The 13770-nt window shown below is 36.4% G+C and overlaps 1 pseudogene; it reads right to left on the bottom strand.

Annotated features, from left to right (window-relative positions):
• Positions 1-773: 773 nt before the first annotated feature.
• On the bottom strand, positions 774-3351 carry LOC105749352 (annotated as a pseudogene).
• Between the last annotated feature and the right edge of the window lie 10419 nt (positions 3352-13770).

Genomic DNA, 13770 nt, shown 5'->3' with positions numbered 1-13770 from the left:
GCCTCTCAGTCAGAGAAGTAAGAGAAAAGCAACTGCCTCTCCGTCTCTTTGTATCATCCTCTCACAAAAGAAGAGTCATTCTGCAAATCTAGGTTGGATCTCCAGCAACCGTTGTCAGGTGGCTCCTGTGTATTCCAACAGCTCCTGTATATTACAACATTAACCCAAGCCCTTTAGAATTTTAACTGAAACATCATTTGCTCAAACATTGGGGTAAATTTAAGAGACAAATATTATTCATTCATATCATGACAGATACCCCAAAAATGTTCTTGCCAATGAAGAACTTAATTTCTAGTGAAAGAAAAAACATGTATGAAGAGATACAGAAGGTGGGCATAACAACTTCTTGATTGGGGACTAGTTCAGACTTTAGTAGTAATCAGTCTAATAGCTGATTTAGGTATAAGAAAATGTATGCAGTAAAAACTTGAGTAGTTAAATTATGAAATTTAACTTTTTAGTGTGGCCTTTATTTCTTAGACCAAATATTAAAAAGCTTTAGGTTTTAGAATATTTTTATGAAATATTTTATCTACAAAGTGGATTAACAGTTTCAGTGAACTTTTTTCACAAAAAAAAAAAAAAACCCAACTTGGAAAATGACTAGTAATTTTTGATTTACTCCTGGAGTACTATAATAAAACTTGTTACATTCCTAATTTAACGAGTTTTCAAAATATTTTATATGAAGCAATACTTTAGAAAATTATTAGAATTTATTCAAAACATAGTAAACTTTCCCCCACTCTGTTGCCTTTTGAGCAGTCTGGTCAATCAGAAAAAATTGTATGAAAGATCAGAAAGTTGGTGACTGAATATTCAATACCATCTTTCAATTTCTCAGCATCTTCATCTGTTTCTAGGTTACTTATCAGTTCTTTTTCTCATTAACTGTTTTCATGATCTCTTTTAAGAGACTGATTATGAATTTCTAACAGTCATACTTTCTTCACTGGGTTTTTGTTCTCTGAGTCAAGAGATTTATGCTTAAATTCCACATTTTGTTTCATCATCTTCTGAAAAATCAGAGCTTTCTAGCATCAGAGTTAATTCACTTACCAGATGAAGTATGGTCAGTGTTACAACAGTTTCTAGAAACCTGGTTAGCTTTTAAACAAACAATACATGAATGAAGAAATCCTCAACTTGGGGGAAATATCCTTAAAGCTTGAGAGAAGAACATTCTCTTATTTCCGAATCATGGCTTCTTACCGCTGATACTAGGCTTTGCTCTCTTTCTTGTTTCAAGTCCTTTTAGACAATTTATATTCTTTATTAATTTTTCTCCTAACTACTCACTGTCTAGTACTTGAGTGTATATTTCCTTTAATTCTTCTTGCATGTTGGTATATAGTTCACTTCTCTTCTGAAACTCTTTTAAAGTTCTATCTTCATTAAAAAAAAAAATCTGACCTATGTGCATAGATTGCTTAGCTAAAGGCAGTAAATATATAGGAACCCGACTTAGTTTTATATCCCTGCAGTTCAGACATATCCAAATTGGTCACCACTAAAGGCACTTTATGGAAAACTCTTTTTGCAGCATGGAATGACTTTTTTCAGCACCTGCTTATTTACTTCACCTATTGAATTATAAAAGCTGAAAAGCTGATAGCATGGAATGTACTTTGTAAGTCAATTGTATAAACAACTTCAACATCATTCAACTGAGAATATGTAATGCTATTCTTGGCTTTACCTTTCACTTCCCCAAGGAGAAAACCTTCCATGTTGGCATTGGAGTTAAGATGCTGGAAAGCAAGGGAGTCAACTAACTCCCTCTAACTCTAACAGAATCACTCTTGTCCTTTCGCTCTCCATACTATCGTTCAGGCCCTGCTGCCTTGTGCACTAGATTTATTCTTTTTTCAAAGAAACAGGACAGTATTGCTACCAGTATATCAGTATCCATATCAGCACTATCAAATTGACAAGCATTATTTTGTATGGGAGTTATGTCATTACATAATTATGGTTATGATTGAATTTATCCCTTAGGAATATTCTTCTCTGACCACTCCACTCAACCCAACACACCACTATTCAGTACTAATCTTCCCCCATCAGACTTCACATAGCATTTTATTTTGTAATTATCTTTTGCACTTAAAATGAACTTCACTTTTATTGGACTATATCTGTGATTCCCTTAGCATAGGACAACTTCCAGTGAGAAACTTCTTTTTCCAATGCAAATTGATTCCCTCCTTTAAAAATTCTCATTTTAAATTATGCCCAAAGGGCTATGAAACTGTGCATGCCCTTTGATCTAGCAGTGTCTCTGCTGGCTCTGTATTCCAAAGAAATCATAAAAAGAGAGAAAAGGACCCACATGTGCAAAAATGTTTGCAGCAATCCTTTTTATAGAGGTAAGAAACTGGAAACTGAGTGGTTGCCCATCAGTTGGATAATGGCTGAATAAAATAATTGAATATTATTCTATAAGAAATGATCATCTGGATGATTTCAGAGAGGCCTGAAGAGACTTACATGAATTGATGGTAAGTGAAGGGAGTAGAACCTAGAGAACATTGCACACAGCAACAAGATTATATAATAATTAACTGTGATGGACTTGACTTTTCTCCACAGTGTGATGATTGCAGGTAATTCCAATAAACTTGGGATGGAAAGTGCCATCCAACAAACAGAGAGAGAAAACTATAGAGACTGAATGTGGATTGAAGCATATTATTTTTACCTTTTTGTATGTTTGTTTTCCATTTTGCTCTGATTTCTCTTGCACAACATGACAAATAAGGAAATACGTTTAAAAGAATTGTACATGTATAAACTATCAGATTGCTTGCTGTCTTGGGGAGAAGAGAGGGAGGAAAGAGAGGGAGGAAAAAAATTGGAATACAAAATCTTACAAAAAGGAATGTTGAAAACTATCTTTACATGTATTTGGGAAAATAAAATACTATTGAGAAAGAGAAAGAAAGAAATTTCTCATTTTAGAAAGTGACCTGAGTTTGCAGGGCTTGAAGCCAGGTCTTCTTAATTCCAAAGTCAATATTTTATCTCCACCATTGTGCTGACTCTGCTTATTGTGTAATATTGTATATTAGAGCTCTTTGTGTGTATTAGTAAACAGTAAGTTCTATGAGGGCAGGGAGCATGTCCTATGCAAACTCTAGACTTTAGCTCTGCATATAGTTGATGCTTAATATTTGTTGCATTTCTCTGGCCTTGTACTTTCAGAAATTGAGGTAGCAATCCTGATCGATGCTATCCTACTTGACCCTGCAGTGTGATAGTGCCATTCATTCTCCTGCTGCTCTCCCCACAAGTTCTAGCCAGGATGCTACACTGAATGGAACTTGTCTGGCATGGTTTGTGTTTCATGATATTGGAGGAAATTCAGAGCTTACATAACAGAGCTCTACTTCCTGTGCAAAGGGGAATTTCCAGGCCCATCATACCATTCTGCCTAGACCTAACACATCTAGCAATACAGAAATGTCATATGGGGAGAGAGTAGTTAGTCAAGGACATTAACTAGGGATATTTGTTGTTTTTAATATTATTATTCTTTTTTATAAAAATTAAACCCTGCCATCATCCAAATTAATGATCAGGTAAACAATGGAGGCAAGATCTGAGTTCAGAACCTCACTCTGCCATGTAGTATCTATTTTGGGGGGCAAGTCACTTAACCTGATCTATGAAATGAGGAGTTCATGTTTGATAATTTCTAAGATGTCTCCTAACTCCTATTATTATCTGAATCACATTTTTAGTTGTAGCTCAGTCTTTAGGGTTTTTCTCATAGTACTCCTTTGAATGCTTTTTACCAACACTAATGACATTTTCTTTCAATTCAGAAAACATTTATTAAATAACTGTTATGTGCAAGATATCATGCTAAACTCTGAGGATACAAAGATGATTAAAGCACAATCCCTGTTCCCAAGTTTATAATTTGGAAATGGGCATAATATTTATACAAATACATAACCTACAAAATAAAACATTATGAGTGTCAGAGGAAAGAGACAAATAAAAAAGTTCAAAAGAAGGAGAAGAAAACATCTGGTTAGTGTGTAACAGGGCGGGCTTCGTGGAAGAGGAGACACCAGAGCTGAATATGAAGATGGGAATGGCAGGAGTTGGGAATTCAAGGTGAAGAGCATGGCAAAGTTAAAAGCCTAGGGGTGGAGAAGGATTTAGTGAATGGTGAAATGGTGAGTAATCCAATTTGGCTAAAAAAGCTCTCCCATAAGTATTCATATTTACTTAGGGTCTAGATGAACAAAGTCCTTGCTTCAGGAAGTCTTCCTTATTGAGTTGGTTACAGAGAAGATCGCCAAAGGCCAAGAAATAAAGTAGCCTGGTTGATGGATGATGGCATTCTATAACTGCTGGAGAGTGTGGGTGTGGGAGCTGGCAGTACTTTGCATTTACCTTGTGTGTAGGAGTTTGGAAACCCCACCCTCTTGAGCTGGCATCTCCAAGTTACTGAAACCAGAATAGAAGACATAGAAGAATTCTGGACCTATTTTCTCTTAGCTAAACTCAGGTTTTCCTGAAAAAGGAACAGGGTCTGTCTGCTCCAGGAATGCTGATGAAATGTGGTTAACTCATTCAAAGGATGGGAGCACTGATGTCAGTGGATCTATATTTTCTAGCTCTGAAAGGATGAGCACATTTAGGACTTGGAAGTAACATGTATTAAATTGATCGATACAAACTCTCCTGAAGATATCAATGGATTTGGGAAAAAACACTTTTCTTTAAAAATTTGTTTTTGCAAAATCCTATCTGTTCAGAATGCAGCCTATAGATTTTTGAGGAGATAATTGATAGCTGAGTGAGGTTGTAGATGGTGGTAGAGGGAGGTTATAGATTCAAGATCCCTTGACTTAGGTTTTCCTAATTTATTATTATGATGATCATTATATTTCCTAATTATTAACCCAGTTTCCATCTCCCAATTTCTTCATAGTAAAGATCACTGTCCTGGAAATAGTTCACCTCTTCCAGAGCTACTAATGACAATTAGCTGAGATATATGGATACTATCTTCCCTCCAATTAAGAACCCATCACCTATAAAAGAAATCCACTGTTGATTCAACCAAGGGCCTCCTGGTAAATTGTCAAGCACAGTACCTCATTACCCTTAACCTCAATATAGAAGTATATCAGTTCTACAATTCAGGTTCCTACATGCAATGCTATCTATGGAACCAAGAAACCTTTCTTCTCATCCATCCTGATAGAGAATGACATGTTGAAAGCAGTTGTCTTGTAGGTTATACCTCAAAATTACACATAAAGCCCAGCCTGAGGGTATCTTTTGGAATCCTGTGGGCTGTATTTTGGCTCAAATGTAATCCCTCTGGCCATCTCAGTTGTGGTTATCCATTTTAATTGCCTGAAAATCATTTTGCATTTTCTGTGACAGCTTTCCTCTAGGGATCTTAAAGGCACCTTAGCTACATTTGTCTTAACTGCTCTTTGAGGAGTGTTCATGGGAGCCCCATTCCAAAGGAGGTGCTAAACATTTAAGAAATATGTCCAAAGCTCCTTTAACTGAGCAAACAGCAGGCCTGGGGTGGAGAATGCAGGAAGAAGCACCTACCTATTTACCCAGAGTGACCTATTTGCTCACATGAAATAATTACCTATTACCCACAAATACCTATCTTCTTGGGCCCTAAACTGATGAAATTATTAAAGAGCCTGGCTTTAATTCAGTATACTATGTCCGCCCTCTGAATCTCCCACTTACTCAGAGGTGAAAATATGTCAAGAGTGGGTGGCTGGAAGCGTAAGTAGGGCTGGGGGGAGGGGAGTTGGGTTCTTACATAGCTGGATTTTAAACCTAAGCCAGTTGCTACTTCAGATGACCATAGATCCCTGTGTCTGCTTTAAGGAAGAGCCCAGCTCTGGAATAACCAGTCTGCTTTTTCCTTCAGCCCAGAGTTAAGTATGTTGACACAATGCACAGTACTTGTTAACTACTCCAAGAAAAGAAAGGCCCACTCATTCTGTGAAGCTGTCAGAACTAATTTTAGGCACATATAAGGGGAAGGAGTGGAGGTTTGGATGGGGAGGGGGTAAAAATCCAAAGAGTCTGTGCTTATGGCCAGTACATAATCAGGTTTTTCCCCTCCATCTGTTTCATACAAAAGCTACCTCGGATCACTGTGGTGAGCCATTAGGTTCTTCTCTTCAAGCGTTAATTAAATGTGATATTTAAAAATATAGAGTCCTCTCCAGGTGGAATACACTGAGCTCTTTGTAAATTGCTCTCTGCCACTTGGTCTGCCCAAGAAACTATAGCTCATTTCCTTGTTTCTTGAATTCCCCAGTTGGGCCACAGCTCCAGCAGCAATAAGTATAGAGTAATTATTTCTGCCAGAAGTTCTTCTCCATGAAAAGAGCTGACTCTTTTTTTTTGGGGGGGGGGGTATGTGTGTGTTTTAAGGAAAGACTTGTTATAATATTAGCCCTTTTTGTTTTCTCTTTTTTAATACCCACTGGTTCCTCTAAGATGTCGCTGGCAAACACAAAACCATTTGATTTTGCTCCTTCTACAAATATTTTCCACTTGAGGCCTATCACTTAATTTTGAGTTGTGAATGTTTGGCTGCAGAAAACTCCTGCTCCAAGGAAATTGAGAGACTAAATGCAAATGACTCAGTTTGATTTTGATTTAGGAGGAATTTAATGAGACTTTGGTCTAAGCCCACCTTGGGAAAAGGAGCAACTACATCTTTTCTGTAACCGCTGGAGCTAGCTAATGGGTACAGACTCAGCTTGGGAAAATTCATCGCATGATCCTAAATTTAGAGTGATGTCAAAGATGATATAATATATTCTATTCAGCTTTCAATTAAGAAAACTGGAACCTTATAAGTTAATTGACTTGTCTAAGGTCACATAAACCTAGAATCTGAATATAGGTCAATCAATCAACTAGCACTTATTAAGCAAAAACTATGTGCCATACATTACTATTGCAAATATTGGGGATGCAAAGAAAAAAGCAAATACATAATACTTATATACATACATATGTATTTGTATACACACACACACACACACACACACACACATCACTGATTGCCAAAAACTTACATTCTAAATGGAGTCAGACCTTCTGAATCCAAATATAATCTTCTTTCTACTGTTATCATAATATACCTTCTACTTGGTGTTTACCTAGCACTCAATTCTCACCTGAGGCTCCAAGAAGGTATAACATGCACCACAGCCATAACCTGTGTAATTATTTTGTCAGAGGAACTTAACCAACTTAAGGATAACTAAAGAGTCTCAAACCCCTCAGTGAATTAAGTGAATTAATATTTACCCCAAGCATGTGAAGATTTCCCCTGGCAAGATGGATGGATGAACAACCTGAAGCAACTGCTGTGGAGCACTTAGAGCTTGGTCAAACATTATCCACTGCATTATGGGCCATCTCCACTCCTTTCTTTGCCTTGCCCCCTGGATTTCAATGATTTTGGAAAAAAAGAGTGAGATTCGTGATTTTGTGCAATTCTGCCTCACTTAAATCCAATCATGGTCAAGTGAAAACATCATCCTGTGATATCATTGGTTGTCTTCTAAAATGAAAAACAATAATATTCACTTTAGTCTTAAGTTATCATGTTATGTCAAGATCACTCTTATCAGCTGCTAGGCTGGAAGATTAATGTGCTTAGTGATTCTCAGAATATCCTACATGACTTGGTATCTTTACAAATTCTCAGATGCCCTCCTTTTTTCAGTGTGCTATAATTTAATTGTCCATAGTATTAGGCAAAGCATTTTCAGTCAGCACAATTTTCTTCCATTAAGCATTGAGCATTCATGGTAAATCTATCTGGGACAATGTATGCTATGTGATCAGATTAGATATCACCTCCTCATTCCATTTAGAGCTTCATACCAAGCATATGCTTAGATATACAGCTCAGACTCTGCAGACCACTACTCTTCTTCTCTAATTGGATTTCTGCATGAGTTCTTCAGATTGGTAGGGTCAGCTGAGGTTGAGAACATGTTCTTTCTCCTCCCTTCCAGGGAAATCCAGACACATAGGACTTCTGTGACTTTAATATCCCTGTTTTATCACTAAAGCTGCATATCCCAAAGAGATAAAAAAGACAAAGGACCCATATGTACAAAAATATTTATAGCAGAATTTAAAAAAAATAATTATTAGAATCTATGATAGTGCCTATCAATTGGGAAATGGCTGAGCAAATTATGATATATAACCTGAGAAGAATTCTATTTTGGACATAGTGAGTTGAAGATGTCTTTATGACATCTAGTTTGCAATGGTTGGTAATGCTGGGATGGATCTCTAGAGAGACCCAGGTCCTGGATATAGAGATCTGTGATTCATCAGTATAGAGATGATAATTAAACATATGGGAATTAATGAGGTCAGCAAAAGAGACCACATAGAAAAACTCCCATGAAAGAGATTTGGGCCATGCCTACATTTAAAGAGTGTGATAGGGATGATAGTTAGCAAAGAAGGAGTAAAGTTATACAAGGAGGAGAACTAAAAGAGAGTTGTGTCAAAAAAAAAAAAAACAAAAACAAAACAAAACAGTGAATAGATGATCCAGAAGGAGTGTTTGACCCTGTCAAGCAATAGAAAGTTCAAGAAGGATAAGGGCATAAAAAGAATCATTAAATTTGACAAGTAAGAAGCTTATTGGTAAATTTAGAGGGAACAATTTAATTGAATAATGAATTCAGAAGCCATACTGCAAAAGGTGGAGGTATGAATAAGAGGAGAAGGGAAAGAAATAAATGTAGATAAGTTTTTCTAGGATTTTGAAGGAGTGAAAGGGGGTGATACAAGATGAAAATTTTAAGGGATGAAAGGAATCTAGATAAGGCTTTTTTAATGATAGGAGAGGCTTGGAAATGTTTAGAGACAATAGGGAAGGAACAAATAGATAAGTAAAGATAGAATGAGAGGAGATGATTTAGTGGAACTGAAAAAGTTAATTGAGCCCATTATATTTGCTATGCCTTTGATAAGTATATTTAGAGGATTTTCCTTCTTAAGGAAAAAGGCCACCTATTGAAGATCACCTCATTGTCAGGACCTAGAGGAAGAGAAGAGGGAAGAGGAATGATATCAAGGAGTTTTGAAATGAAGAAAGAGAAAGAGCTTTATTTATTCTCATTCTCTTTCTCTCTCTTTCTCTTTGTCTCTCTCCCTCTGTGTGTGTGTGTGTGTGTGGTGTGTATAAATGGATACAGAATATATCTGTATATGTCTGTGTAGGGTGTATGGTATGTTCAAGGAAGACTAGCATTTCTGGATGAAGTCTGCCAAGCCCTTTATGGAACCCCATAAAGGTTTCTACCTTAAGGGTACACCTGATTCACCTTTCACCTGGGGTTCTAAGAATTTATAGAATGCTACATCCCAGTAAACCATTTCAACGAATAGGCTAAACTAGATAGAGGATAACCAAGGGGTTTCAAATCCTATAATGAATTAGAAGGATGTCTATCCTAAGCATGTAAAAATTTCCCCTGGTAGAATGGAAAGATGAGAACAATTTGTTCCAATAGCCATGAAGCTAGATGAAGCAGGTGCTTTGGAGTGCTTAGAGCTTGGTTAGACATCAGAGACATCAAAGTCATCCACTGCATTTCAAGTCATCACCAGTTGTCTTGACTCTATCTTGCCACAGGAAAGTGGTGGCTCTGGAAGGGAGTGAGATTGACAATTTTGGGCAACTCTGCTTCACTTAAGTCTGATTTATGTATTAATCAAAAGACATCACCATACAATTTTAACATTTCTGCCTATCTTAAAGTCTTGTGGCAATGAGCAAGTGACAAAACAGCAAGTAAAAATAAACCAAGATCTGTAGTCACAACCCTGTATATAGATGGCGCAGACTACAGGGTCATCTTACTGGAAGCATCAATAGGATTTGGCAGCCCTTTGGTGTTTGAGCAGCCTTTTAAGGATCACATTGCTAACCTCCAGGTGTGTGGAAGGGGTTAGAAAAAGTGCCCTAAAAATTGTCCATTTATCAACTCTGGCCTGATTACCACAGCGGGTGAGGATCTACCCTACAGTCAAAACATTAAACTACAAAAACTTGTGCGAAGTTGAATCTGCTCACCAACAGTATATGGAAGAAGGTCTTCTACTTGAGAGTACATGTGGCTTCAGAAGAAGCCCAGAAACAGTCAATATGGTGTTTGCTGCCTGACAACTACAGGAAAAATTCCAGAAGCAGAACAGAGGTTTGTATACAACATTTATAGATCTGACAAAGGCTTTCGATATTATTAGTCATGAGGGCTTGTGGAAAATTACATCAAAATTTGTTGGGCAGAGAAGTTCATCAGTATAGTACATCAATTTTATTATGACAGCATGTGCAGGTTCTGGATAATGGACAATGTTCTCAAGCTTTTCCAGTCACCAATGTAATGAAACAAGGCTGTGTGTTTGCTTCCATGCTTTTTAGCATGATGTTTTCAGTCGTGATGTTAAATGCCTTCAATGAAGACAAACATAGCATCAAAGTCAGCTTCAGCACTGATGGTAAATTTTTCAACTTGAAAAGACTTCAAGCCAAAACTAAAATGTAGGGAGCATAATTTTTTTTGTTTGCAGATGATTATGCACTCAGTTTAGCCTCTAAAGCAGAAATGCAACAAAGTATGGATCATTTCTCTGCTACTTGTGCTAATTTTAGCCTAAAACTTAACACCAAGAAGACAGAGGTATTACACCATCCTTTAACAAATCAGTTAAAGCAAGTGAAGCAATTTTGAATGCTGTTGAATAAGCTTACTTACATTGGCAGTTTATTTTCCAGGGATGTGCACGTTGATAATGAAGTTGACATTGCCAAAACTAGCTCAGTGTTTGGGAGGCTCCAAAGGAAAGTATGGGAGAAGAGAGATGTTTGGTAGTCAAATACCAAACTGAAGGTCTACAGTGCCTTTGTCTTAATCTCACTGTTGTATGCTTGTGAAATCTGGACAGTCTACCAGTGCCATGCTAGGAAACTGAATTGCTTCCATTAGAATTGTCTTAGGAAGATTCTGAAGATCATTTGGCACTGAAGATACCAGACACTGAGGTCCTTCCTCGAACTAAAATGATAAACATTCAAATTCAATTGCAGAGAGCAATGGGCTGGCATTGTTTGAATGACAACTGTATATTTGTCAAAAAACCCCCACTATTTTATGGAGAACTCACCCAAGGCAAGCACTTACAAGGTGATCAGAAAAAAAGTGATACAAGGATAACTCTTAAAGTCCCTCTTATAAACTTAAAAATTAGTTATACAACCTGGGAGACACTGGCACTGGACTGCCCAGCATGATGGCCCTTCATTAGAGAAAATACTGTGTTTTCTGAGCAAAGCAGAATTGATTAGCTAAGAAGAAATACAAAATTCAAGAGAAGCCATTCCAGATATTCATATGGACTATTTGTATCTGATTTGTGGCAGAGCACTCTGAGCTTGTGTCGTTCTGATCAGCCACAGGCAGATACACTGTAACTGGACTCTAACATGGTGATGTCATTTTGGTCTTCTTCAGGAATGAAAGACAATTAGGATACAAAATGTGTATGTATATATGTCTCTCTCTGGGTATTTACAGACAGACAGGCAGACAGATAGATACAGAGTATGTATTTTCGGTAGTGCTCTCTAAATATAACCTTATTGAATCAAACACACTATAAATTCTTGTAGAGGAGATACTGAGATGTAGCAAATAGAATTGGAAATTCAGATGCTACACATGATGCCTCTCTGATCCTTAGTTTCCTCTTCTATAAAATGGGGATACTAATACTTCTCAATATTTTTATAAAGATCAAAAAATACAATGTGTTTAAAATGCTATATAAACATCAGCTATTTTATGCCTGTTATTTTTTGGGGAAGGAAGAGTATTAGATATACACATGTATGCATATATATATATAATATATATGCATATATATATATATATATATGTATCAACTTCTCTTCCTGAAGGGTTATTGTAAAGATACAATGAGATAATATTTGTTATGTCTTTGTAAATTATCTTTATAAACCTCAAAGCACTATGTAAACACTAGCTTTTATTATTGTTGTTGTTAATTATTATTATTCTCTTTTCTAACAGTCACCAGAGTTCACCCTCATCACTTCTTGCCTGAGTTATTATAAATAGCTTCCCAAGAGGCCCAGCATCCTCTAATCTCACCCATCTCCAATATTTTACAAAACCTATCTGCTCACCATTTCTTATATATGGTGATATTGCACCATAATCATATTACTGCAATTTGTTCAGTTGTTCAGTCATTCCCCAACTAATAGGCATGCTTTCAATTTCCAATTTTTTGCCATGACAAAAAAAGAGTTGCTATAAATATTTTTGTAGATAGGTCTTAACTTGCCTCCACCCTTTGCTACTTTTTTGTATCTCTTTGGGATATAGACCTAATAGTCATCCTCAATATTTTCTGCCAAAAAAATCTTATAAAATAATAATACACAGATGTTGAGTATGTTATTCCTATGCTAATAAACTTTTAGTAGCTCCCTGTTGCTTAAAGGATGAAATATGCCCTCCTCATATTAGTAGATAAGGTCTCTTTAACTCATTGCTGTCCAGCTCAAGTAGATGTGGGTGACATTAAAACATACATAAGGATCCCTATGGTCACATATTATATTAGAAAACCACACACACATATGTATGTATATATAGTTGGATTTTTTTAATAAATTATTTTATTTTTGTTAAATATTTCCCAATTACATTTTAATCTAGTTTAAATCACACTTGGGAGTGTTGTGAGTTGCACATGATCAGATATCTGTGTGTTTGACACTTCTAATCTAAACTCCCTTTTCAGATTTATTTTGCAGCATTCCCCCTTCTATTCTGATCTCCACTTGACTGAAATTAGGATCAGTTTCCCTCTTTAACAAACCATCCCTGACTTTTGTGAATGTATACAGGTCCTCCTCTATTTCTTAAATTCTCTTCCTCCTCATCTTTAGCTAGTATCCTTTATTCCTTCAAGCTGAACTAAGGTTTGACTTCCTTGCTAAAGCCTTCTCTAATTCCATAACTAAACTTTCATTGCAAATTTTCCTAGAGCACTCTATCTCTTCTTTTCAGACTTAACACTCTGCATTATGCATGTTGACTATACATATCTGACCAGACTTTAAGTCTTTTGAAGGCAGGGGCTGTCATTTTCATTTGGGAGGTGCATGCAGTTGATTGAGTCATGGACCTGTAGAATCATGAAGACCTGAATTCAAATCCTTCCTCATACACTTACTAGTTGTGTGATCCTGGATCAGTGCCTTAATCTCTCAGCCTCAGTTTTCTTACCTGTATAAAGTGAGATAATAATAGTATACTTCCTCACAGAATTGTTGCTGCTATGTAAATCTTAGTTATTATTATCTTTCCATCCCCAGTACCTAAGCACAGTATATTGTGTTTTAATATGAATATAATAAATACTTATGTAGAATTTTACCTCTGCTTTGTCCTTGATAAACACATGTTGGAAATAGCACTTAGAATGAGGAGATTTGAATCTTAACATCAACTCTATCAAGTAGGAGAAGGATATTATAGAGTCTTGAGTATAAAATTGGAATCTCAACTCTGTCACTGATTAACTTTTTGCTCTTAGGTAAGCCACTTGCCCTCTGACCTCCTTTTATCTTCATTTTTAATATCAAGGAGTTAGATCAGCTGATCTTTGAATATTGGTGGAAAA

Source organism: Sarcophilus harrisii, chromosome 1 (genome assembly GCF_902635505.1).
Source record: "Sarcophilus harrisii chromosome 1, mSarHar1.11, whole genome shotgun sequence".
Taxonomy (NCBI): Eukaryota; Metazoa; Chordata; class Mammalia; order Dasyuromorphia; family Dasyuridae; genus Sarcophilus; species Sarcophilus harrisii.
This window is presented reverse-complemented; position numbering and strand designations above follow the sequence as displayed.